Here is a 26,782-nt window from a genome sequence, read left to right as displayed (position 1 = left end):
GCAATGTTTAACTATTGTATTAAACTAACTGAAATAATGCTAACAGGCGCTGGAAGGTTTATGTGACTGAATACATCTGAAGTGTGTTGTACAGGCTGTGCTGCAGAAGTATACAGCAAAGCCACTGACAGATTCAACTTGCCAAAGAAGACATGACATGATTTTCTTCTTCTTTTCTTCTCCTAACTTTGAGAAATTTCTCATACAATGCCTGTTTAATGCACACCATTGCATCATTGTTATTATACTGTGCAAAACAATGCTATTAGTGACACAGTAGTCAGTTTGCACTTTAACACAAATAGCAGAAGTATTTGTTATAGCTATAGAAGTAACAGCATCTGGTACAGACTGTCTCTACAGAATTGGGGTATAGGCTCTCATTCATCGGCAGGAGCCACTTCCATCTGGCATGTCCCTGTAACTCCATGTAGTTTATGCCCGCGGTCCAACCCTGATGTGCACATCTCTCCAAGCAAACAAATATGGCCCACTGTCAGTGTTTATTTCTTTGTTTAAAAACAATCCCACGTTGACATTTTGCTGTCACATTGATTTATTCTATAGGAAAAAAGTCTGTCAGAAATAACAAAACTGAAAACTGGGAAAGTGTAGAGTACAACAAACGTTGACAGTAAGCCTTCAGCATCTATAGTCCACAAGACAGTAGTGTTTATTACCAATACAGAGACAGGCAAAGTCAGCAGAAACTTAAACAAAACCCAAGAGGCAAAACATGTCTGACAAACAGGGAAAGAGCTCTGCAGCAGTCACATAGCAGACTTCAAGTCGTGAACACAGTAAAACTCAGTGAAATGTTGCAACACTATATATACTCTAAAATAAGAAAGATTTGTTTTTCTTATGCTGTTAAAATGGCTCAGTTCTGAAATAATTAAATAAATAAAAATCAAATAATTATGTTATTCTGTTGCTTGTTATTATTTTGTGAACTGATATGTATTGGCTCCCAAATATAAATGTATTATGATATAATAAGTTAAACTGAAAAAGAAATAGAGGAGCTGATCTAGTAACTTTGTATCTGTATGACTTTGTGTGAGAAAGGAACAGAAAGAGAATCCTCAATCCATCCATCATCACAAGAACCTTATGCTGATGCAGAAATATTGATTGATATCTGTGTCCATTTCCTTGTTGACAAGTGAACAATACTGGCTCCAGTGCCATCTGGCAGACTGTAGCTGGGTGTCCTTGTGGCTTCTGAGGCATTGGAGCTCAGAACATCAGAATAGTTTTCACACCAGAAACTGGATACTGTTTGATAAGCTAATGCAATTGAACAGCTCACTGTTAACTTTGCATGTATTAAATACAGTTAACAACCAGTGTGGAAGTAGAATACATTAACAACAAACATAAAACATCTATTATAACTTGGGTACAGTATATTAAAAAATCTATATGCACCATAATAGGGGCTCAGTGAAGAACTAAGGGGTGTTTTATAATTCATCATATTGCCAGCCCTAAGTATTTTTATTTTTATTTTTTTTTCCCTGAAGCTGAATTAAAAATGTAAATGTAAGGCCTGTTATGGTTAACCGACAGGCTTCCCAGGCTACCTTCATCTCCTCTACCTTTTTCAGCTGTCTAGCAATAGATGTTTCCTTTTAATTATCATGAAATTGCAACTCTCCAGCAGCTTGCATGTTTTCAATTCATAGAAATGCGTCAGTGTGCCTTGTTGAAACCTGAGTCTATTTGGATATGGTTTTTATAGTCCCAAGGACTCTCTGACGGCACTGATTTTATGCTAGCGTTAGAGTGTATGAATCACAAATAATTAAAATGTTCTTACACTTTTTTTCCTGCTGAAAACTTGTGTAGCTTCGTGTTGTGTTGAGAAGTTGTGAGGCCCTTGCTGCCGTGGCCTTCAACACATCAAGAAAGAGCAGCTCTTTTTTATGTTTATTTATTTATTTCAGCATCACCCTCTGTACTTTAGAGGGAGTGAAGGCATCTCTGCAGTTTGACGCTCTTGCACTACTTTCCTGTTTGTACACACACACTCTCAATTCTGCTCTGACTTCGCCTGTCTCTATAATAAGCACAGAGCTGCAGGTGACAGATAAGGTATACAATATCCAGTCTAAGCCACTTAAGTACAGCATCTCCTTCCTCACCTTTTGTCCTGTACTTCTCACTTTCTCTTCTTTAACTATAACATTTTTTTGTGTCTCCACATTTGTGCCATCTTTTTTAAAGTCTAATGAGAGGTCAACATGCAGCCTGTCATTGGACAGATGTTTGTGGCACTTGTAGCCAAGCAAATGGTTTTTCTGGCCTAAAGATTTCTGACTGTTCCACAGAAGCAACATCATCCTCCTGATTTTTTTATACTTCAAGTGTGTTTTGTTTCCAACACAGTGATTTTAAACAATTTGGTTGAGAACTGCTTTTGCTGTTTATCGTTTTATTTGATGGGTAATTGATTTTTGAAATAGCAGAGAGGTGGCAAAGTAGCAAACAGTGCAGTGTAACAATACACAATTTTCTATAAATGTATTGGTGCAATCATCACACAGTGAGATAGAAGGAGTGGGATGGGGAGTCTGTAACGGATAAAAGAGATAAAGAAATGGAAAGCGCACCACATAAACATAATATAGTGAACCAGAATGGAAGTTGCAAGGAGCAATGAATAGCAATGGGCATGGAGATGGAGGTAAGTGAAGAGAGACATGTGATTTGACAGAAAAAGGCAGGGATTTGGATAGAAGTGAGTGAGGGGTAGCGATAAGCTGGAGAGGATGAGAGCAGCATCTATCTCAAGTCGAGCCCTGAGGTGGAGCAGTGTAACTCTGGAAACAGAAATGACATGAAAGCTAGTTTTATAAAACTGAGGTTCTCTTTACTCTCCTGAGTCGCCCAGTCTACTTATAGTCGGGAGACGAGAGTGCAGTGACGGAAGTGCATGTTTGCCCCTGCAACAAATTGCTGCTGAAACACTGCTGCAGGGCAAAAAGAACTCGGCCAGATGCTGGGGGAGCACTCACTGAGAACAAGAGAGCCACTCTGCATATTCAAAGAACCATGTGGATGAGTACAGACACACGCACACATAGAGTCAGTGTTCATCTGACAGTGATTGCTCTGCATATTTAACTACAAAGAATAACCTTCAGGAGAAACTTTCTGAAGGTCATGGCACTGACAAGTTTATGGACCCACAAAAGTGATGAGCAGAGTTAGCTGACATGTTTTAAGAATCCCCTTAGAGTCATTTAATAAAAGCAATTGATTTAAAATGCTCACATCAACATCTCTCATTATGCATTAATCAACACAAGCAGACAAAGAGTATCAGATGGCGTGTTGACTGTGGGACAGCATCTCTACCTCAAAGACACTTTGTCTTTGCATTTTTCTTCAGTGAAGCTGTACTGAGATAGAAAACACAGAGGGGGCGTATGGATGTTGTGTAGCTAGGAACAGAGGCACAGAGGACGGTTTGAGAGCTTCAAAAGCTCTCAGCTGACTTTGTGTGTTTTGAAGATAAGGTATGCTTTATATGGTCACAAGCAACACAAGCAGTTGTCTTAATTGTGTGTGTGTGTGTGTGTGTGTGCATATGTTTCAGTCCACATTTGTTGTTACAAATGAATACACACAAACAGTTTCACATTTTGTTATGCTTATGAAAATGTATGTGCAGCTGTGACAGTAAAGCTCTACAACATCCTGCATTAACTTTCATGTTCTGTAGCTCTCCACATCATGTGGCAAAGATTAATGCTCTCACCAGTGTTTCCCTTCTAAACTCCATTTATTTTAATATCAAGGCAATATTCAGAGGAATAAAAGGCAAATAAATCCTCAAACTCATGAAAACTTTGAACATTGTCATTTAGGCTTCTTCTTTGAACAGTTCTACAGACTAAAATGCTTCAGAAATGTTGACATTCACAGCACATCTTGGAATACATTTGCATTGCTTGTTGGATGAAGCTGTTTCCAGATGATTCAAATTACAGTGCATTGCAAACTAAATTATTTATAGTCCTTCTGCTCAAGGGTAACTCGTATCACTCTAACATTGAAGCAACCAAACCCAAGGGTAGGCCTTTGTTTATACTGTCTTAATGTGTACTGTTTAGTATACATAGTTTGTAATGTCCAGACTGCTGTAGAGACAGTCAGCAAGTCCCTCACACAAAATCCTATGTGGGCCAGGAAACAGAACTGTCACAGTCTTTTTTGTCACATCATGACTTTTACTAGCGACCCCATCATAGTAATCATCGCTGTACAGGTTCTCAGATCACTGTCAATCACAGTGAGATTTTGGGGGAGCAAGCAGACAAGTAACATTAGTCTGTAACATGAATATACTGTCAAAACATTGGCAGCTGCCTTCAACCCTGACCCTTATTGGTTTGATGAAAATTAGCCCACCAACTGAACATGGTCCCAGACCTGCAGAATTAAGCGTGCCTCTTAATGGATTTTATGGAAAACATGATTGTGTATAATTAAACCTGCCACTTTTTTTGTGCAGTTTGATAAGCTTCTCAGTAAGAATCATTGGATTTTGCAATGCATGTCAGTGGATTTCATTTTGTTGTAACGACATCTGTCCAACTAAAGCACTAATATGTTCATAAGCTTTATTTCAGACATCACTGTCAAATGTCTCCAGAAACGCTCTCTATTTTCATTACACAGCACAATAGTCAATTTTAAACTGGTTTGTGTATGGAGCACATTGTCTGTGAGAAGTCAGATCCCCTATTTTATACTCCTGTGAGGCTCCCCTTCCACCGAGCGTAATCTACAGCTTTCTCTTTGTTATATCCTCCTAAGACTGTGTAAGAACTACGCTGTAGATCCACTGCATCCTCTGTTTTGCATAAGCACTATGTATTCAACAACCTGTCTTCACAGCCCTGCCATTTATAGGGCCAATAAACATCGGTAATTCAAATGGGACTGTATAAACAATGACTGTCTGTTGACATCCAGCAGTAACTCCTGCCTCTCTATTAGTGTTTCTAGTAAACTTGACAATGATATATAGTGTCAGTGTGATATATAAAGAACAAAAAAATGTGAGTGATAAAAAGTCCCTCAGTCTTTATTCTCTATTGGTATCCTTTTAGCTTGCAAATAGCTTCTTACACGGCCACGTCCTTACCTATTGATTGCTGCCAGACTTTGGGCCTGAATAATATAGGTGCTATAGATTAAAATGACAAGTTAATCCATGTGCTGTATTTGTGGTAGAGACGTGTGCAATGCTGACATGGTGCTGTGCTCTGTTCATGCCCTTCGTCAGTAGCACTCAGAGAGCTGGCAGAGACAGAGAAATGTGGGAGGGAGCGTGAAATGGCATAGGGGAATAAAATGGCAGTAGACTAAGGTGTAGGAGTGGAATGTAATAGTGCCAGTTTATCAGAGCCAACGCACACTTGACAGGCACAAATGGGGGAGGTTGCACATGTCACCGCCCATGGATTTGAACTCTGGAAAAGTTTTAGGTTTTTCTTTTGTTAGCCTAAAGCATGCTCACAAAGCAGTGTTGGAGGGCTTTCAGCTGTTGGACTGCAGGAGGGGAAGGCCAAGCATTTGGCAAGATGCTCTTAGCTGCTGCTGGCGATGTTGAACTGAGTGAGTGCAGACTTCTGTTTCCCTAACATAAAGACAGATTAAATAGTTTATACATGTGGTATAGCAAGAGTTTATACATTTAACGGTTGTGTGCATTCTCCATGAGTAAAATGTGTGTTGTCTGTGCTTTATCCTGGAATGTATCTGCACTTGTTTCATCTTTCATTTCTTGTCATTCCTCCCCTCCCTTTCTGACTCACCAAGGCTAAGTGTCAGCCCTTTCAGAGCTGCTGTTGTGTAAGGCCGTCGTTGCCATTGGCTACGGAGTCACAGGGGGGTCACTCCCGGGACCACAGTCTGCATGAATCATTCGTGTCCTTGAATCAGGACCAGCCAGGCGTCACTGCCCAGGCTCCTGTAAATTAACAACCTTTTCCTCCTGTCCTTACTCAGTCACCATGGTGATCGACGCGTACCCACAGACCAGCGAGGAATTTCAGTCTGTACAATAACTCTGCTGTTGCTGTTGGGTAGAGTTGTACTTTGGGGTGAAGGTGCTTTTTTGTTTGCATGTTTTCTAGTGTTGTGCCAATAACAAAATTATGACTTTGATACAAATACTGTTCTAAATATTATGATACCAATAGTGAAACGATACCACAGAAAACAGTTAACAGCTAAAAAGATACAGTTAACAGTTAGTTGCCCTTAATTTTCTTCATCAGACTCAGTTGGTGAAAAAAATGTATTTGTTATAAAATAAATCACATAAACCTGTCTCTTTAAATTATTCACACAAGTCAACATATTTGTCTGCAAGGTGCTTTGCCAAGCTGGATGTGCTTTGCTCCCTTGGTTTGCGTAGGGTCGAAACCACGTTTCCAGACATGCTTTGCAGTGTCCATGTGCTGCCCTGACTGTCAGCTGAATTAACAAAATAAGGCCAAATTTCATTTTGTGCATCTGCTTCGTTTACAAGCCATAGATGGTCAGAAAGAGCACTTATTTGCCATTATTGCATCATGTTAAGTGGTCTGATTTTCAACCATAGCATTACCTAAGTGATACTTTAAAATGTAAAACCCCAAACAAGACAAAGAAAAAGCCCATTACCTGACTGATTTGTGCTTTTACTAGCATCACATTTGTATTTGATAGTGGTAAGCCCGGCCTTAACCTCAGCATTTCCCTCCTCCATTGACATTTAGCTCAAAAAATGAGGATCCCTCTGGTCCCTCAGTATACACCCACTGGTTGGCTGACAGCAAAAAGTAGTTGAGATCACAATGTAAAGTTTGTGATGCTTGAATGAGTTTCTCTCTCTCCCAGTCTTTTCCTTCCATCATTGCACCTAAATCATTTCAGTCATTTACAGTACCTCCATTCTCTTCACAGAACACTAGCTTTTTTAGAAAATGGTGCCTGCCAAGTCTGCATTGTGCAAACTCCAATGCACCTCACCAGGCTATTATCTTTCTTATACAATATCACATTTAGAAAGGACCAAGGGGTGCTGCGGCTACACCAGTATTACATATTGACACCTCATTAGTTACCTCGCCAAAGTTGTCAATAGCTATAAAGCAATGGCAGACACTTTGTCGACTTCTTTGCTAAAGTTTAGAGATAATTAATGAAGTCTTTAATAGGTTCAGAATGTAGTAAAAGGAACCTAAAATGTAATCACTTTTTCTTTTGGGTTTATTTTAGAAAGTTAGTTGTACAAAAGACTTTTTTTTTCTCTGTTGCCTTTTTGTGGCCCATGAGAAGTGAAAATTGCTGGGTTTGCATTTTTTTTCATTTCACAGTTTAAAATGTAGAATATTATGAAACTAAAGCAGAGAGGTGCACTGAATAAGATTCCATTCTCTTTGATAGCTTTGATAAATGTTGGAGAAATTTATATACAGTAGTTTAAAGAGATAGTTGCATCCTAAAAGCTCAATTCCCCTGCACATTTTTTGACCATATTATCTTTTTTTTTAGGTCTGTCTAATGCACCTATCCATGAGTAGCAGAGTGACTCAGTAGCATTTCAAATCCTGGTGAAGTAAATCATAGTGGTGGACCAAAATTGGCATCCTAGTTGTGCAGGTCTAAAAGAATGGTTTATTAAAGAAAAAAAAGTATGGCTAAAACATGAATACAAAATGAGGTTAATCAACAGTGCCGTCAGCTGCTGCATTCCTAGAAGTAGCTCCTTGAAAGCTACAAAAAACATACTGATTGGCTGTCAGGTTGCTAGAAATAATTTGGTATCTGAAACCCCAAGCACATCTTCCAGTCACAGTGCTGAGCACTGGAATGCCTATTTATGCATGATTACACCATGATGTGCATGTATTTACTGGCTATGTGACAGTAACTAATCCTATATTAATTATTAGTGTACTAGTACACAGCATTATCCTCATGCATCTACTAAATTCGACCATTGACATGCAGCTATTAGGGTAAACAGATATACACCCTTGAGTAATACATTAGGTGTCAGTCAGCTCCCACTATAATAAGCTGAGTGGTTTTCTGCAAATGTATTTTCTGACAGTACTGAGTGTGCATCCACCCCATGATATGGTTAATTTGAAGGTGTTGCTTGACAGAGAAAGAGCCACAGCAATTATTGAAGCAATTATTATTTTGAGGTGTGAGCATCAAAATACGTTTTTGATGTGTGTGTGTATCCATTAGGGAAATGCAATAAAGAATAAGTGGATAAAGTGGAATGAAGGAAAGGAGAGGTTTGCATGTCACAGTGGAAAAGATAGAAATGTGAGGAGATAGTGACAGGGAGGAGAATGAGGATGTAGAATGTGGGATGAAAAAAGAGCAAAGATGATGGAGTGAAAGAGAGAGTGCAGTAGAAAGAAAGTGGAAAGCTGATGAGATGAGGGATTAAGGGGACTGGAAAAGCCATTGAGGAAAAAGAGATAAAACCCTCTGAATTCCCTCTGAATTCCTTGTGTGTGTGTGTGTGTGTGTGTGTGTGTGTGTGTGTGTGTGTGTGTGTGTGTGTGTTTGTGTTTGTGCGTGTGTGCGTGTGCGTGTGTGTGTGTGCGTACATGTTGGGGGGAAGAAATGGGGGTGTAGGTGTAGCTGCAGAGGCAGTCAAAGGTAGAGACTGAAAAACCACTAAAGAGGGTAAAGGGAGGAAGCAAGTAGAGGAAAAGATGAGAAAGTAAGCAAGAAACAAGGTGTCTGCAGAGATGGCAATAAGCAGGCAGAAATCTGAGAGGCAGGTGCAGAAGCAAAGGTAAGAACAGAACAGAGAGGAGCACTGGGAAAAGGGAAACAATGTGAGTTGATCAGGATGAGTGGATTTAAGTCGGGCCAAAGTGGTGAGGTGGGAATAAAACAAAGCAGGGTAGACAACAAAACGAAGAAAGTAAAGATGGAAATTGCAAACTAATTTGAGAACGAGAGTGTGAAAGATGATGGTAGAGGGGAGGGATGAGAGAAAAACTACTGAGTCACAGATTTTAAGGAGAGGTCATACTTGAACCTCAGAAATAAAAAAAAAGGGAGCCAAGTTTAGTCACTGCAAGCAGTTATGGTTGTATTCATGATAATTACTGGATCCTGCAGCATCTTCTTCAGTCTCTGGTTTTTTACAGCTCTATCTCTTCTTTCTTTGACTTACCCTTCACATGTACCATTAACCTTCCATGAACTTCTGTCAGTTTTGGCATTTAGCTCCCACCTCTATCCTTTTCTCATCACTACGTTTTACTGTTTCACCTCCTCATGTCTTGTCTCCTCTCATTATAGGCATTCCCCTTTCACTGCGGTTCTCTGCTCTTGCTTTCTCTGGCAGTCTATGATTGCTTTGTTCAGATGGGTGAGGGTTAAACGCCATGCGTGAGATGATAATACCACTCTGTTCCTGCAGTGGTGTTTTTTTTTTTTCGGGTGGGGGGGGGCCGGATTTTTATCATCCCCTCTAGGCTCCACATCTCTCTTCCTCACTGTCCCTACACGACTCATTATTTCTGTTTATGTTTTCACCTTTTGGTACGCACATGCCAGAAACATGTTAAAACCATGATGGTAATTGAAAGTCAGGCTGGGGACAGACGCATGTGATACGGTGAATAGGTATGTTTGTAATGTGTTTAACTTTCTGTCCTTCTCTTAAACAGCTTTGTTTAGTGGAGAGAATATACAAAAGGTAATGACAAGTGTGCCTGCAGGATAAATGTATGTACAGGTGTGTGATATGGTGTTAAAGCTAAGATGGACTGGGAAGAAAAACTCTGGAAGCCATTTTACCTTAAATGACACAAACCTTTTATTGAATGAAAAAACACAATATGTGCCACTATGGAAGTGACATGCTGTACTGACATTGAGATCCCATTCACCAACACTTAAATTATTTCTTTTCACCACTATATTGTTTGTAAAGGTACAAAACAAGTCCATTTTTGATTACTGCATTAACAGTCACTGAACGCTACATGTTTTCTGCATATTAGATTATTTTCACTTATTTCTCTGCTGAACATAGATGTACCATTTGTAGCAATAGTGTGTCAGTGGTCAGTATTGCATGGCATTTACAGTATTAGTATAGATGGTCTGCTGTTTCAGTAATCGGCCTAACTGCCAGGGTTTCTTATCTAAAGAATACATAAGCTTTTCTGGGTCTGAGATAAGTGCGACTCTTGAAGCAATCAGCAATACATGTAACACCGATTTCAACTGGCTGCCTCGTGTGACGCATTGTATCATGACCTTTGAAAACTGCTCTATGAATGAATAAAGAATATTGCTTTCCAATTTGAAGAAATTTCATTACAAAACAAAGGCTAAAAAACTAAACACTACTCTGAGTCACTTGCTGAGTTTGCTGCTTAATACTCAATCTATTATTTCATTACTAAATATAAATATCTTTCACTAACGTGTAAATTAACATTAATTCAATTCGATTCAATTCAATTCAATTTTATTTGTATAGCGCCAAATCACAATACAAATCATCTCAAGGCACTTTACAAAAACTAAAACTAAAAACCCAACAAATCCCTTATGAGCAGCACTTGGCGACAGTGGAGAGGAAAAACTCCCTTTAACGGAAGAAAAAACCTCCAGCAGAACCAGGCTCAGTTTGGGCGGCCATCTGCCTCGACCGGTTGGGGTGAGTGGATAGAGGAGAGAGAAAAGAACAGCAAGAATAAACAACAAATAGACACTGCAGGTTGGTGGGACCAGTAACTGCACATCAGCTATATACAGCTCCAGGACCAGGGACACCTGCAGAAGGTACAGAGAGAACAGAGAGAGAGGGAGAGAGCACAAACTAGGGGAGAGAGAGAGAGCACAAGGTTAGTGACATTCAATGGTGGAATATACATGTGAGGGGGGAGGAGAGGAAGAGAGGGGAAGGGAAGGGAGGGTTAGGGTTAGGGTAGGGAGCTTAGTGCACTGATGGTCCTCGGGCAGTCTAGGCCTATAGCAGCATAACTAAGGAATGGTTCAGGGTTACCTGAAGCCAGCCCTAACTATACGCTTTGTCAAAGAGGAAGGTTTTAAGTCTAGCCTTAAAAGTACAGAGAGTGTCTGCCTCCTGAACCCAGACTGGGAGCTGGTTCCACAGGAGAGGAGCTTGATAACTAAAGGCTCTGCCTCCCATTCTGCTTTTGGAAACTCTGGGAACCACAAGTAGACCTGCACTCTGAGAGCAAAGTGGTCTATTGGGATAATATGGTACTATGAGGTCTTTAAGGTATGAAGGAGCTTGATCATGAAGGGATTTGTATGTGAGAAAAAGGATTTTAAATTCTATTCTATATTTTACAGGGAGCCAATGAAGAGACGCTAATATAGGAGAAATATGATCTCTCTTGCTAGTTCCTGTCAGGACTCTGGCTGCAGCATTCTGGATTAACTGGAGGATTTTTATGGAGATATTGGGACATCCAGATAGTAATGAGTTACAGTAATCTAGCCTTGAAGTGACAAATGCATGGACTAGTTTTTCTGCGTCATTTTGAGATAGGATGTTCCTAATTTTGGAAATGTTGCGCAGGTGAAAGAATGCAGTTCTAGAGATTTGTTTTATGTGTGAGTTAAAGGACATGTCCTGGTCAAATAACTCCAAGGTTTTTGACAGTAGTGCTGGAGGCCAGGGCTATGCCATCTAAAGTACCTATAATTTTAGAAAAGTTATTTCTGAGATTTTTTGGCCCAAATACAATGACTTCTGTTTACTCTGAATTTAAAAGTAAATTGTTACTGGTCATCCAGGCCTTTATGTCAGTTAGACAGATTTGAAGTCTGGTTAACTGGTTTGTGTTAACAGGTTTCGTAGATAGATACAGCTGAGTCTCATCTGCATAGCAGTGGTAATTAATAGAGTGCTTCCTAAAGACATAGCCTAAAGGAAGCATGTACAGGTTGAACAGAATCGGTCCTAGCACAGAGCCTTGTGGAACTCCATAACTAACTTTTGTTCGTGTGGAAGGTTCATCGTGGACATGAACAAACTGAAATCTGTCTGATAAATATGATTGGAACCATTTTAATGCTGTTCCTCTGATACCAGTGACATGCTCCAGTCTCTGTAATAAGATGTTGTGGTCGATAGTGTCGAATGTAGCACTAAGGTCTAGGAGGACAAGAATAGAAACAAGTCCATTATCTGAGGCCAAGAGAAGATCGTTGGTGACTTTTAACAGTGCTGTTTCTGTACTATGATGTGCTCTAAATCCTGATTGAAAATCTTCAAATAGTTCATTCCTGTGTAAGTGGTCTGATAGCTGCTTAGCAACAGCTTTTTCTAGGTTTTTCGAAATAAATGGCAGGTTGGATATTGGTCTATAATTAGCCAAGACTCCTGGATCAAGACTAGACTTTTTGAGTAAGGGTTTGATTACTGCAGTCTTAAAGGCCTGTGGTACATAGCCTGATACTAGAGATAAATTTACCAAGTCTAATAAAGATGAGTTCATTAATGGCAGGGTGTCTTTAAGCAGTCTAGTCGGGATGGGGTCTAAGAGACACGTTGATGATTTTGATGAAGCAACTACTGATGTAAATTCAGAGAGATCTATGGGAGAGAAGCAGTCTAAACATAACTGAGGTCCTACAGATGATTCAAGAGCTACTGTAGTACTGTACTGTACTGTTAACATTTTACTTTTTTGGACCTTTTTAATTTTCAGAGAGGCGGTCAGAAAACACTTGATACAGTACAATATATTTTGTGGACCTGTTGTGGTATTTATGGTGTGAGGTGCAGGCGAAGCTGAAGATGCAGTATAATTACATTTGCAAATCCATTTGTCAAACTAGTGTTTAATTTGAAGAAATAAAAAAAGAGAAAATTGCTATCATCAGGCACACAGCTATGTCTTCTTTCTGTTATACTTTCTTTTTCTTTCTTTACTATTCTTTCTTTCTAATATCAATCCATACATAAACCTAATTTTATGTTGAGATTATCAGTATGCCTGATAAGTGTGTGTCCAGTTGTTTTTTTTTTGTTTGTTTTTTTTTAAATATAACCTTTAAAATTGTGTTGCTGTGTTGGTCAGGTGAATGTCGGTGGTGTGCACTTCAAGTGTTACTCTGATTAACATTACTGGGAAATTTTAACAAGCTTTTAAACAGCTGGCACATAAATTTGGTCAGTGGTCAGTTTGAATGTGTTCATTGAGGTGCAGGATTGCAGTGGTGCATTTCAGTTGATTTGCATACTGAATATAAGCAATCTAATATCCTCCTCTGCTAGGAAATATCTAAATAGACTGAAATTTCTTGAATTTATGAGAAATTCTTACATAACTGTCACCCATCCAGATGTGTGGGTTTAAAAACCAGCTTCATAGCCAAAAAGAATCTCAGATAACAGTATAAGCACATCCAGCTGTAATAAGGAAGAAGAATTTTCCTTTTCCTCAAAATGTAAGATTAATGCATTTGTAAAATCTTCTATGTGTTTAAATAAGACAAAACCACACACACTGGAGCGTCACAGTGTGTGGAGACTGTTCTTTCGTCAGGTTGTCTGCCATTCAGTATTTACACTGGTGCAAATGTTTGACTTTTATCTGCCTGTAAAGATCCCCTCACAGAGACTATGATGTGCCTTTATTACCTCTTCTAATTGCTTTGTATGCACTGAGCTGTAGGCACTTTCTTTGTGCAAGATGGTGCAGGTGCTTAGACCAACTGGGTGTTTTGCATTTGAGTGAATTTTGTTGTTAGCCTTGTTTCTCAAAGCAGAATATTCCAGCCCTGCTAGTATACTGATTTAGTATTTATAGAAAAATCATGACAGTGCATTCCTGTGTGTTTCCTTGACTTGTCTATTACCTCTTTGAAGTATCAATTTCTCTACAAGAATCTCTCACAATGGGATAGGTTTTCTTAAACAAAATAAAAAAAAAACTGGTTATTCGGCCCTCCACAGTATTCCACATGATCTTCCTCCCTGACACAATATTATACACTTCCCTCAGGTCGATGCATAGCTGGAAGCAGCATTATTAATTAGATGGGCATGAAGTTGACTCTCATGAAGTTGCACTGTTGCTCCACAGCGAGAAGGTCGTGGGTTCACAACCCGGCCTTTCTGTGTGGAGTTTACATGTTCTCCCTGTGCTTGTGTGGGTTTTCTTCAGGTACTCTGGTTTCCTCCCACAGTCCAAAAACATGTATGTCAGGTTGATTGGTGACTCTAAATTGCCCATAGGAGTGAGTGTGAGTGTGTGAGGTTGTTTGTCTCTATGTGGCCCTGTGATGGACTGGTGACCTGTCCAGGGTGGACCCCTGCCTTTCACCCAAAGAGAGCTGGGATAGGCTCCAGCAGATCCCTGGGACCCTGGTTAAGGAATAAGCAGGTATAGAAAATGGATGGATGGATGAAGCTGACTCACTTGCACTGTATAATATGGTTTGATGTTCCATTGGTCTCAGCTGCATTTGCACGGGCAAGATATTGTGTTTCTGTATTGCAGATAATCTCCACAAATACTTGAGCCTGGAGTTGATGGATGGGATCTTCAATAAATTTGCAAACTCTCAAAAGCACCAATTATAGGGAAAAAACAAATGTGTGTGTGGGTGCATGCACGCCAATCAATTACACTGTGTACGTTAACATATGCTGCGGCTGGTTGTTATTGCTTTGAGTGGATGTCTAGCCGATTAAAAGAAGCTCTGCAAAGAATATGGTGTTAAGGATTAACAGGCCTAAAGAAACTGGAATCGTTCACCCAAACCTAGAAACTGAAAGAAAGCATTCATTCATTAAGCTCAACAGAGGAAAGGATGCTGCTGATAAAGATGGACAAAAAGAAAACTCAAGCACAAGATACTGAAGTAAGATGTACAAGTAAGGGTATAAAAATCTGTCTTACCCACTTACTACAATAGCTTAATTTAGCCAATAAGCCACAAAGCTCTTGTGCATAGAGTACATATACTGTATAGTTCATGCATAATTGAAATTAGAAGCAGTGATCCTAATTGGCTGTGTTGTGTAAAGGCATTTCCCTTCAGCAACAAGAAGAGCTTGTTCTTCCTTCTGGTTATGTATGCTGTGGCGTGCTGTCGAGTGTTGTTTGCTATATCTTCAAAATTGATCAAATATGCTCCTGTCTTCCTGGTCCTCAAGAATACGTCAGTCAGCTACATATTTTTAGTTGGGCATTTCACTGAATGTACAAGTAGATGCAGATGGATGTGCAGTGAGAGCTGCAGTAATAGTGCAGGCAACAGGCCGCACAGGGATGGTGGCAAACTTATCATACTTTCTGTTAAGGCAAACCACGATTCCTGCTGGGATTTTTGCCTCCTCATTCTGCCAGCACAGCTTCTTATTGTTTGTTCAGACTGTACAGTGTGTATGAGCGGTGTCCTTCACAGACTGACTCCACCTTGTCTTTCTGTACTGTACATATGAGCCATGACTTCAAACACTTATCTCAGAAAATGCTCTAGGAGGTCCAGCCTTATCTGTGGCCTGCAGGTACCAGCCTACCTTTGACTGATCTCAAACCTCAAATCTTTCCATGTTTCCTCACCTCCTAACTGTCATACTGAGAACTAATACTGTATGTCCGAGCTGCACAACTGGCCATCATGCTCCATTTCTTATCACAGACAGAGCCCGCTAACTCCTCTCTAGCTCAATACAGCAATCTGAGCAGGAGCCATGTACCTTTAGCAATTGGCTGTGTTGTTCTGTTGTTTGATTTTGATAAAAGACACAGGGGCTCCTCACACTCCACCAGCCTGAACAGGCCTATTGTGGAAGGAGAGGGGATTAGATGGTAGAATGAGCATCAGGGGTCTTGATCTGGTGAAGCACCAGGCAGAAGTGAAGCCAAGGGAGAACCTGCATTGTAAGTGGGCACTCATATTTTGTGCCTGTGCATGTGTATACCTGCACAGTTGTGCAGACAACTTTGTTAGTGTGTCCATGTTTGTATGTCTCTATATACATTACTAGGTGTGTATGCATGTTATGTGCTTGTATGGATGTGTCTTTGCAGGGTTTATCCCAGTTGCTCTGAAGCCAGTTGCTGGCTTGATTTCCCTGTGCCCCTCTTCTTTCAGTGCCCTTCTCCTCTCTGAGCTCAGACTTATCGTAGCGTGGCCTGCCAGGATAAAGTGGGCCTGTGGAATAGGGCCCGGGAAGTCACTGTTCAGTGCACCTTTAACAAATTAGTTTTGAGCAGGCTGTCGATGTTGGTCTTTAGCCTCAAATGGCATTCACATGCTAATGGCTTCATATGGACATACATGCTGTGTACACAAATTACTACACCAGGGTTTTTCATGTATGTCTTTTTATTTACAGCTTGAATCTTATTGTCTTAGCTGCAGTAGTTGAACTGGCTATATCATGCAGTAATGTATGAAAGTGACTGTCAGTGATTTGATATAAACTCTTCTGTGATTACGTGATTATTTTTGAAAAATAAACCTGGGAAGATAACGCCTGACATTTTCCTACAGCTCTCTGTTTTCTCCATTTTAATTAAAAAGCTGTCTCTACACACATGGTTTTCTGTGATTTCTACTCTCAGAATGAAATCAGGTGCTTTCAACTGGAACCTCACTGACTGGAAACACACGGTCTTGTCACCACTGCTTTACGTTAAATTAATTTAGAGGGAAGAATGGATTATTAGTGTAATGATGCGTATTTTGTGTTTGTGAGTCCTTATGTTTGGGATTGTCTTGAGTGCAGAGTTGGTGTCAAAGTTAAACTTGAGAGCCCCCCAGCATGTATTTGTAGTACTTGTATAGTGAAGTGATTTATATGTACATATTTACTGTCATTTTGTCGAGTAGTCTGTAGCATTAGAATGCACCCTTGACTCAACTGAAGATAATATTATACCGCTGACAAAGTACATTTATATTCACACTAAACTCTAACTCCTAGTGTAACAAGTGAAAATGCCAACCCAAAGAAAGAGCTATACTGCAGACTTGCAGGTAATAAAGTCTGCCACTGAAACAAGTGAGTGTTGACATTCAGGCAACAGGAGAACAAAGGAGGACATGCCATTGTTTCATGTTAATTGACACAGATGAATGAAATTGGTAATGCACTTCTGCTTGTTGTTATGCCTAGCCTATATTCTTCATAGGCTAATTTAGAGTGTAAGTGGCATAATTAGAAATGAGACTTATACACCGAAGCAGCTCATATATATATTTTTTTTTGTTCAACAAGGTTGTATTTGCGAAAAGCGACTAATTTTCCGATGCGACTTATAGTCCTGAAAATGCAGTATTTGGGAAGGGAGCATTAAATTGTTTTCTTTCTGATACATCCTGCAAATATTAGTACAAAAATTATTTGATTTTAAATTTGAGTATTTAAAGTATTGCTACAATCTAAACAAACAAAAAAGATGGGGGCGATTCTTACAAAAAGGGTACAGAAACGCAGATATTGCAGCTTTGTGTGTCAGCATTGATTCAATAAGCTGCACCACAGAAGCCCTTTTAACCAGCTGTAATCTCATCTGTAGACCTGCCAACCATCAGGGCACTGTAGGACAAACCCAGCAGGTGAACCTGACAGAGGCAGCCCAAGAATGACTTACAGCTTAACTGATATGACCAATGAAAATGACATTTTTAACAAAATGTACACTAGAAACCAGCACACATAAAACAAGCGACAACAACCAGGCACAGTGTGGCTGCTGGGATACCAGAGAGCTGGATAAGCACTAGCAGTCACTCTAATTACAGGAACTTATACAAGGATACTGACACCCACTGTGTGTACCAGTGTTGCACTCTCACTAGTATAGCTTTTAGATGCTTCTCAGTTTTCACATACTATAGTTTCAATTCAATTCAATTTATTTGTATAGCGCCAAACCACAATACAAATCATCTCATCTCAGTTTGGGCGGCCATCTGCCTTGACCGGTTGGGGTGAGTGGATAGAGCAGAGAGAAAAGAACAGCAACAATAAACAACAAATAGACACTGCAGGTTGGTGGGACCAGTAACTGCACATCAGTGATATACAGCTCCAGGACCAGGGACACCTGCAGAAGGTACAGAGAGAACAGAGAGAGAGGGAGAGAGCACAAACTAGGGGAGAGAGAGAGCACAAGGTTAGTGACATTCAATGGTGGAATATACATGAGGTGGGAGGAGAGAAGAGAGGGGAGGGGTGTTAGGGAGCTCGGTGCACCGATGGTCCTCGGGCAGTCTAGGCCTATAGCAGCATAACTAAGGGATGGTTCAGGGTTACCTGAAGCCAGCCCTAACTATATGCTTTGTCAAAGAGGAAGGTTTTAAGTCTAGCCTTAAAAGCACAGAGAGTGTCTGCCTCCTGAACCCAGACTGGGAGCTGGTTCCACAGGAGAGGAGCTTGATAGCTAAAGGCTCTGCCTCCCATTCTACTTTTGGAAACTCTGGGAACCACAAGTAGACCTGCACTCTGAGAGCAAAGTGGTCTATTGGGATAATATGGTACTATGAGGTATTTAAGGTATGAAGGAGCTTGATCATGAAGGGATTTGTATGTGAGAAGAAGGATTTTAAATTCTATTCTATATTTTACAGGGAGCCAATGAAGAGATGCTAATATAGGAGAAATATGATCTCTCTTGCTAGTTCCTGTCAGGACTCTGGCTGCAGCATTCTGGATTAACTGGAGGCTTTTTATGGAGATACTGGGACATCCAGATAGTAATGAGTTACAGTAATCTAGCCTTGAGGTAACAAATGTATGGACTAGTTTTTCTGCATCATTTTGAGACAGTTTCCTTAAAGGCAACCCCAAAAAGAAATACAGATTTAAGTGTGGTAGAATAACTATTTCCCATCCCCCCAAGTTTTCTCCTAAGTGACCTTGACAAGAATGAGCTCTTCTCTAAAACTTTGCCTGTTTTGTAAAATGCTTGCTAATAAGCACAATTTGTAGTCACTTATTTAAAACATTCAAAACCATCAGAATGGCATGTTAAATTGTTAATGGTTTTACTTTACTTTTTCAATACTTTTACAGATGCTTTGCACAGTCTGTGAGGGTGTCTGTACTTACCTGTTGGTTTGGGATGGGACCACACTTTCTGAGTTGTAAAAATCCTTTCAGTTCAAGCTCTTGAGAACACACAGACCTCTGTATCGATTGATGATCAATAAAACGAAAGGTTTTGGCTGATGGTAACATCAATTATTGGTGCGGAGAACAAAACTCTGTGTGAGTGAAAACCATGAGAATGGAGAAAGAAAGAAAGAAAGAAAGAAAGAAAGAAAGAAAGAAAGAAAGAAAGAAAGAAAGAAAATCATAAATAAAAATCAGTACAATGAGAACAGAAGTATGTTGGCAGTGCTGTGCAGTCATTAATATAGTACTTCTGCCTAGTTATTAGAAGCCTAGTCCTGTTGCATTACTAATATCCTGCTGTTGCAGCGCTGCCAGACTCACAGTAATTGGGTTCTGTTTTAAAATAACTGGTTTTCTCTAAAAACCCATGTGACAGCATCATTTGCTGATGAATTCTGCCTTATCCCTCTGTGCATCAGACACTCTCTTTCATCATATTCCTCTGGGACCTTTTACCTTTTTAGATGACCTTGCATCTATGTTCTAATAAATAAACCCTTATAGTAGAATACAATGGTGATAAAAAGAAACTGAGATGTATTACTTCAGCTGTATTCTACCCACCTGGAGTCTTCCTAAATGGTGCAAAAACATCCTACCTATGAGTTTCCTCTTAAGACTTTTACACAAAGCTGCTGAGAGCAACATCCAATAATAATCTGGGAGAAAACAGCCAGGCATGGCCTCTGTAGCAATGGATGACATCATGTTTCATGAACCAAAAAACTTGCTTTGTGAAGTAAAATATTTATCAACACACACAAACATGAAGAAGAAAGTCAAGCAAATTGGATGTATGGATTTATGTGTTAATTGTAAGCGGTGATTATTTGCACTATATGCACTAATGAAGAGCTGAACAATGGATGGTGTGAAATGCATTTTTGGTTTGATGAAAATTCTGAGAGCTCAAATTATTTTAACAAATTATGGTATTAAACTATTGAAATAATTCATGAAATATATTTGATATGTATGTTAATATGTTTTTGTAAGTTATTCACATTCTGTATTTTTGCATATGGGTTTAAGGAACATCATAATTATCTGGAAATTAAACATGGAGTGTCTACTAGTGCTACTTCAGTGTTGTATAAAAATTTAATGAGTCGCTAAAACCAATTTTCCTTCAACAGTCCGTCATCCCATATCAGCCTCCTGTCACTGAGACTTGTCTCCTCTGTGACTCCTGCATGTCATCCTGCCTGTTGGTTTTTATCGGTATAGCTGCAGGCTACAGTTTATAATAGAATCTGTCCCTCCTGAGGAGGGTGGTCCTGGCCTGCAGCTCCCATCCTGGCACATGAGCACAGGCCTGATCAGGAGTGTTAATCTCCACACACATCTGCATCACATCCAGGCTTGGGTGTTATCTTTGTGTTATCCATGTGTGCAAGGTTTTATGTGAGTTTGTGTCCACTCTCGATCTTTCTTGCTCACCTATTGGCCCCATAGAACAGTTGTCATGGTGTTTGGATCTGTCAGGTTTGGTGGGATGGGTTTGTAGTCAAAACCTTTCAACAACCTTGAACAACCTCTCACCTTCCCCATTCCTCCTTTTCTTCCAGGAAAGAAAAAACTGCTCACCCTTCACAGCCATGCATCTCCACTGAAAAGGCTTCTAAAAAAAAAGTTGAAACTCCCACTTGTGTGCCTCAGTTGAGCATGTTACAAATAGAACAATGTCTATCTGTCTTTTTTTTTGCTGCAGTCCAACTCATTGTGATACAGAAGCCAAAGTGATATTTGTAGCCCATCTTTTCACCACCATCTAAAGCCTTTTGTGCATGAACATTACCCATTGCATAGTCTTTCCCTGCTGTGCCATAGTAGATACTCTTCTGTCTCAATTCTCACTGCTTTCCCACCTTCCTTCATTAGGCACAGCATTCAGTCATCTGTACTGTGGATAAAGTCATTTTATTATATTCTGTTTATTTTACTGCAGTAATAACACAGTCAAGGAAAAATACAGAACTATATCTATAAGCACATCCAGTGTATAGTGTATTGTATGAATGCAGATATATTTACATAGGGCCTATACATGAAGCAATAAATATACTGTACTACAGTATATCACCTTAAATGCAGCACCATACATAAAAAATGAGAACCAAATATAGTCAGTGTTCTTAAATAACAGGCCTAACTGTATATAGCCCTTTTATGTCTTTTTCAACCTTTGTACTATCATCATCATACCAGTTATACTAAAGCTGTAGCAGTAATTTGCATTGTTATTGGTTAATAAATCAGTGTGATATGTTGTTGAAATACTTATTGCAGTTGTAGCCACTTAATTTATCAGCTGTTGTACTCTATTAACCCCAGCCTTGTTCTCTATCATTTTACTATCAGTTAACCCATCTCATATACAACGCATGCTCCTTAAATATATCAGTCACTTGTATATTTTTCACCTGCCCTTCAACCTTCCTGTCCCATCCTTCCCACATCTCTTCCATCTCTCCTCCTCTGCTCTGTTGATGTACTCCATATACTGAGGTCATCATTTAACCTCAACTCACCTCTTCTCCACTCCTCTGGCTATCCACACTAAGCTGTGACTGAGTGTTATTGGGGGGTCTGATAGTGGCAAGCAATGGAGCAGACAAGTTATTACAGGACAGGCAAATAGAGGCCTGATGAAGCATGAAGACCTCCCTCCCCTAAGCACCACACACACATGCTGAGGGATACACAGACAGGTAGACGGAAGGACTGGAATAGAGACAGACAGAAACACATACAACACCACTGTACAGGTTGTTTTCACTGCGGTCCTCCAAGAAACCATAAGATAAAAAGATAAACTGGCTTAAACTGTATTTCTACACATAAATAAATGCATACACCACCTGCCCATTAAGTCCTTCATTCTTAGCACATGTTAACGAGAAAAGACATATAGTTCATGACAGTGCACAACAACAGGAACAGGATGACACCATGAATATTAATTATTAATCTGCTAGGATGCAGAAGGGATGTGGAACTGTCGCAGAGCAGTTACCATGCTTTGTTTCCTAACATGGCTTTGCAGAGCAGCTTTCAATCAGTCTTTAATGTCTCACCAGGGGAACATTTATGTTTATAAACCAATGTCACATAACAGAGGACAGTGAGGGTGATCAGTGAGGGAAGAAAGGGGTGCAAAGCTCTTAAGGTCTTAACAGAGTGGGGATTTCAAATTTAGATGAGAGTGCCAAATTAGAGTCCAAGTAGTCCAGTCCAATTTTGCATCCGGCCAATTGTATTCTGAAACTGTCTTGACAGCAAACTAGAATAAATGAAGTTCTCACCCTGAGCTTAAAATGCAGCCAGCCTAAAATGACTGAATGAAGTCTGCTAAAAAGGCTTTGACAGTGAGTGTAATTTAGAGCGATAAAATACTTGCCACAAGCACTTTGAGTCAAGCACCCAGGCACCTAACGAAAACTCTTCTCTTTAGAGAGGTCACATGCAGTGAAAACATCAAGTGTCTCCAGGTCTCTGCTAGATAAAATATACTGAAGTTTCCTAGCAGAGATGCCAGTAACAAAATCCATTTATCAGTGTCGCCTGAGTGGACTTATCCCATCTGTAAGGTACAACACAAAAAACAAACACCATACATCTTGGGTGCATAGTAAAAACATGTGAATGAGAATGGAAGTGAGGTATAAATCCCATTAATGCATGAAATAAAGTTTGATCCATATCTGGGTGTCTTATCTAAATACAGAAGTTTGTATGTTAAATAATTAAAGAGCATATGACAGGATCAAAGACCTCTGTCTTGCCAAACTGCAATCCAATCACTCTACAGAGCTGATCAGACCAGTGTTTTCTGGTCCTTCTTTCTCACTATCAGTCAGAAATCACTGCTGGCCATGCTATTAGCCATGATGTCCAAAAAAGGACATTTTTCACAGTCAACAACACAAACATTCACATTTGCTATAGAATCAACCTCTTGTTTTTGAATGCCTTGTGTAGAGAAAGAAAAAGTAGAGTCAGTAAAGTATCCTCACATCACCTGCATGTTTTTTTTGTCAACAATAGATAAACTGTTTGTAGCTTCCTCTACATCACTTGCTTTACATAGTGTGCAAAGCAGACAAAATGTAGACACCAAGACGGGAAAATTGCTTGGAGTAAATCGCAGTGGAATGAATGTGGTACTCCAGATGCAGACTTAAGTTTAATAGCAGGTGTAAATTGGGTCAGAAAGACAGTAAAAGTGGGATAGTTTCAGTTTTATAATCCTTTTTAGCAAACTTTATTGCAGTTGTAGACCACAGTCACTTTTAAGAGTTTGTTTTTCACCCTCAAAACTTTTTTTTTCACATTTCTTCACTATGTGGCATAGATTTAGTTAGCTTGCTCTGGACCAGGGTATGTGAATGTGTTTGAACCCGATTTCTGATTAACTTACTGCGTGGTATGTTGCTGTGTACAGTATGTAACAGCAGGCGTGCACTCGGTATGTTGGGACACTGTGTTAATTACATATGAGCCTATCTGTCTGAGGATATGTTTGAAGGCAGATGGTATACCCCCCACCCCCCTCCCCTCCCCATAAAAAATCCCTCAAACAGTGCACACCCTCCCACTGTTCTGGATGCCCGCCCAATACTAACGCATTAAGTGCTCATATGTGTGTGTGTCTGTGCTTGTGGCTAAGTAAAGATGTGAATTGTCTGCCCCCTAGTGGTTTCCATCTCTTCTCATAGTTTTCTTCTCCCTGTCAGTCACATTGGACTTAATGTGTTGTGCTATGAGGTGACCAAGCCAGTCACTAATTCTGTACCTTATTTTAACGTGGTGGGAGTAACTGTCCCAACAGAGCTGCCAAATGAGTCAGCAGCCCCACACCTATAATTAGTGTCAGGCAAAGTGAGTCTGAAATAAGGCAAAGCATTACTGTGACCAGCCTCTATCGGCTGAAGACAGCAACACCCAACACGTAGCAGCAAACCCTGGAATGCTGGAGCCAGAGGATGATTAATTTTTTTTTTTTTCTCCCGTCTCTTTGGACTCGTTTTAGAGATGGCTCTTTGTGAATGTGAAATGAGTCTTTAGTGCATAGGGAAAGTACAGCACATCTGTGCAGCTCCTATCTTTTCCCTCAGGAATGAGCCAGAAGGGGAAAAAAAATCTCCATTCCCTTTACTGAAAGGGATTTTAAGCATGACAATTAAGACACATCACATGAAGTCTTTTATTAGCCTGATTTTTTTTTTCATTTAATTTTGCTCATTCACCTTCAGATAATTGTATTCTGTCAGGTGTAGCATATTCAGTGACATCTATGCAAAGGAGTGTGTATTTAAAAAACTGTATCTCAGCAACCCAACGACATGTCTGCATGTTGATATCCAGCACAGTGTGATAAAGAACAAACAAAGCTTGTTTTAATCACTGCATGTTTAATAGCCTATTGTATACTAACATTGTATTGCTCATTGTATTTCAGTAACTACATTCAGTTTTCTGTGGGCGGGTATGTGTGTGCAAGTACTCTGTCTATTTTGTTCTGTGGCATCTCTCAATGGATTTATATTTGCATTTCATTTCAGCTAAAAAATATGTTGGTTTGAAAGCTTCGGGTCTTACTGCCCACGGACTGTGCTTCAGTGTAATGTGTTGTCTTTGGATTGTAATATTTCACAAAGTAGTATCAATACATAAAATAAACAAATTGAATACAGCAATTTACATACTTTAGAGTAAGAAACACAGATCATCTTGTGAGATGAGCATATACCATAAGGAAAACTGGGGGAGAGATACATTTTACAGTACTTAATATAAATATGTTTAAAGTTCTATTTTAGCAAGAAGGTTCTGGCTTTGAATCCTGTTTGAACCTGGAGTCTTTCTGTGTAGAGTTCTGCGTCTGCATGGTTTTTCTCTGGGCACTCCAGCTACCTCCTACAGTCCAATGACATGCAGATTGGAGATAGGCTAATTGGTGACTCTAAATTGCCTGTAGGTGAGTGTGAACAGTCTCACCTCTTCTGGACTAACTACATGATGTAATTGCCACACTGTTTTTAAATGACCTTAAATATATACAGTATTTACATATACTGTATGTCAATGATAAGTTAAAATCGGCTTATATAGCATTCATTTTTTTAACTGGTATGACCTTATTTACTACAGTCTGGTCTTTGACAATTCGAATACTCGTTTTAGTTTCATTTGATTTTGCACTTAGATTGGAAGAGGAAAGAAGGGCTCAGTGTTCTTACTCTGTGGTAGGGCAGATGAGATGCAAGCCCATGATACTTCAGAAGATACTAAATAAGTATCTCCTCTCACTCTGCCATTGGACCTAACCACATCTGTTTCTGGCTCTGTCCTCTTTCAGCTTCTCTCCTCTGTCCACTGCTGTGCTAACATGACCTCCCTGCGTCCCCATAATTCTCTCCTCTCATGCTGGGGTAATAAGATTGATGCAGAAGGGAGATAATGAAATGCACGAAACAGTGGTAGACTATTGGAGAGCAAAAAGGCAGTGCAAGAGAGAACAGGACAGGATCGTGTAAAATCTGCACTACTCTTGTTTTTCTTTCCCATTGATAATAATTGAGTGCATAATCCAGGCTGAGTGCAGCTGTTGTGTATTATCAAGGTACATGTCATGTCCATGATAGTAAATTCCCAATATGAGAGGTACAAAGCAGGATAGAGCATAAAGAGGAGGGAGAAGAGCTCTGTAAGCTGAGTGAGAGGGAGAAACAATGGGGAGGAGCCCAACAAATGGTGGAGTGGAGGTGAGAGCGGAGGAGAGGACATTGGAAAGAAGGGGAGAGTATGAGATGAAGATGTGTGGGGGCAAGGCACTCTTGTATAATTAAAGTAGCCTAGTTGAAAGGCTGCACCTTTTCACCCCCTCCTCAAGCCTCCGTATAGACATTTTATGAGTATGCATAGAGAATAGAAGCACCATTAGAGGTGGGTCACTATTACATTGATCTGTCCCCACAGAGATGGAAAATTCATTTGAGGCAAATGTGGGATTTGTGATGTTTGGGTATACAAATAAAATTTGTCTTACGTTGATGGTGAGCTCAAATCAAACGTTCATTTGGAACGGACACTGAACTGAACTTTTTTTTAACCTTCGCTGAACTGAAAATTGAAGTCTTCGGAAGCCCAATTCTGAAAGGCCTGTTTGTCTGGATTTATTTTATTTGCTGCCATTAATTCAACATATTTAAAACTTACCCGTGTGTCTTGGGTTTCCAACCAGCCTTATGTTTCGTAATGCAGCTTCCGCACCTTCATATCTCATATTTAAACTTGCAGTTCTTTAATATTGAGCGAATCACATACATTATGCTACACAAGGCTTGTATGCAACTGACTGAGTTAAAAAGAACACTTCATTCTCTTTGAGCTTTACCAATCCTGAGGTCAGCAGCCTCAGAGCAGCTTCGCTATTGGTCCACAGCATGAATGTACTTGATCCTTTCATGTCAAGTTTAAAAAGACAGGAAAGCCTCTTGTGAACTTTGATATTTAACTTTGATCAGGACACTTTCATCAAGTGAATTGAGTCCAAAGTAACAGAGTCAGAGATGCTAGTAGGACCAGGCATGTTTGAGCCCATGTAGTGTA

At 39.8% G+C, this 26,782-nt stretch overlaps 1 protein-coding gene across 8 annotated transcripts in view; it reads left to right on the top strand.

The window, feature by feature from the left end:
* ldlrad3 (low density lipoprotein receptor class A domain containing 3) overlaps positions 1-26,782 on the top strand; it is a 70,818-nt gene that overhangs the window by 39,311 nt on the left and 4,725 nt on the right. The gene's annotated exons all lie outside the window — the stretch shown is intronic.

Source organism: Mastacembelus armatus, chromosome 6, assembly GCF_900324485.2.
Source record: "Mastacembelus armatus chromosome 6, fMasArm1.2, whole genome shotgun sequence".
Lineage (NCBI taxonomy): Eukaryota > Metazoa > Chordata > Actinopteri > Synbranchiformes > Mastacembelidae > Mastacembelus > Mastacembelus armatus.
The sequence above is the reverse complement of the archived record's forward strand: the minus strand, read 5'-3'. Positions and strand labels throughout refer to the sequence as shown.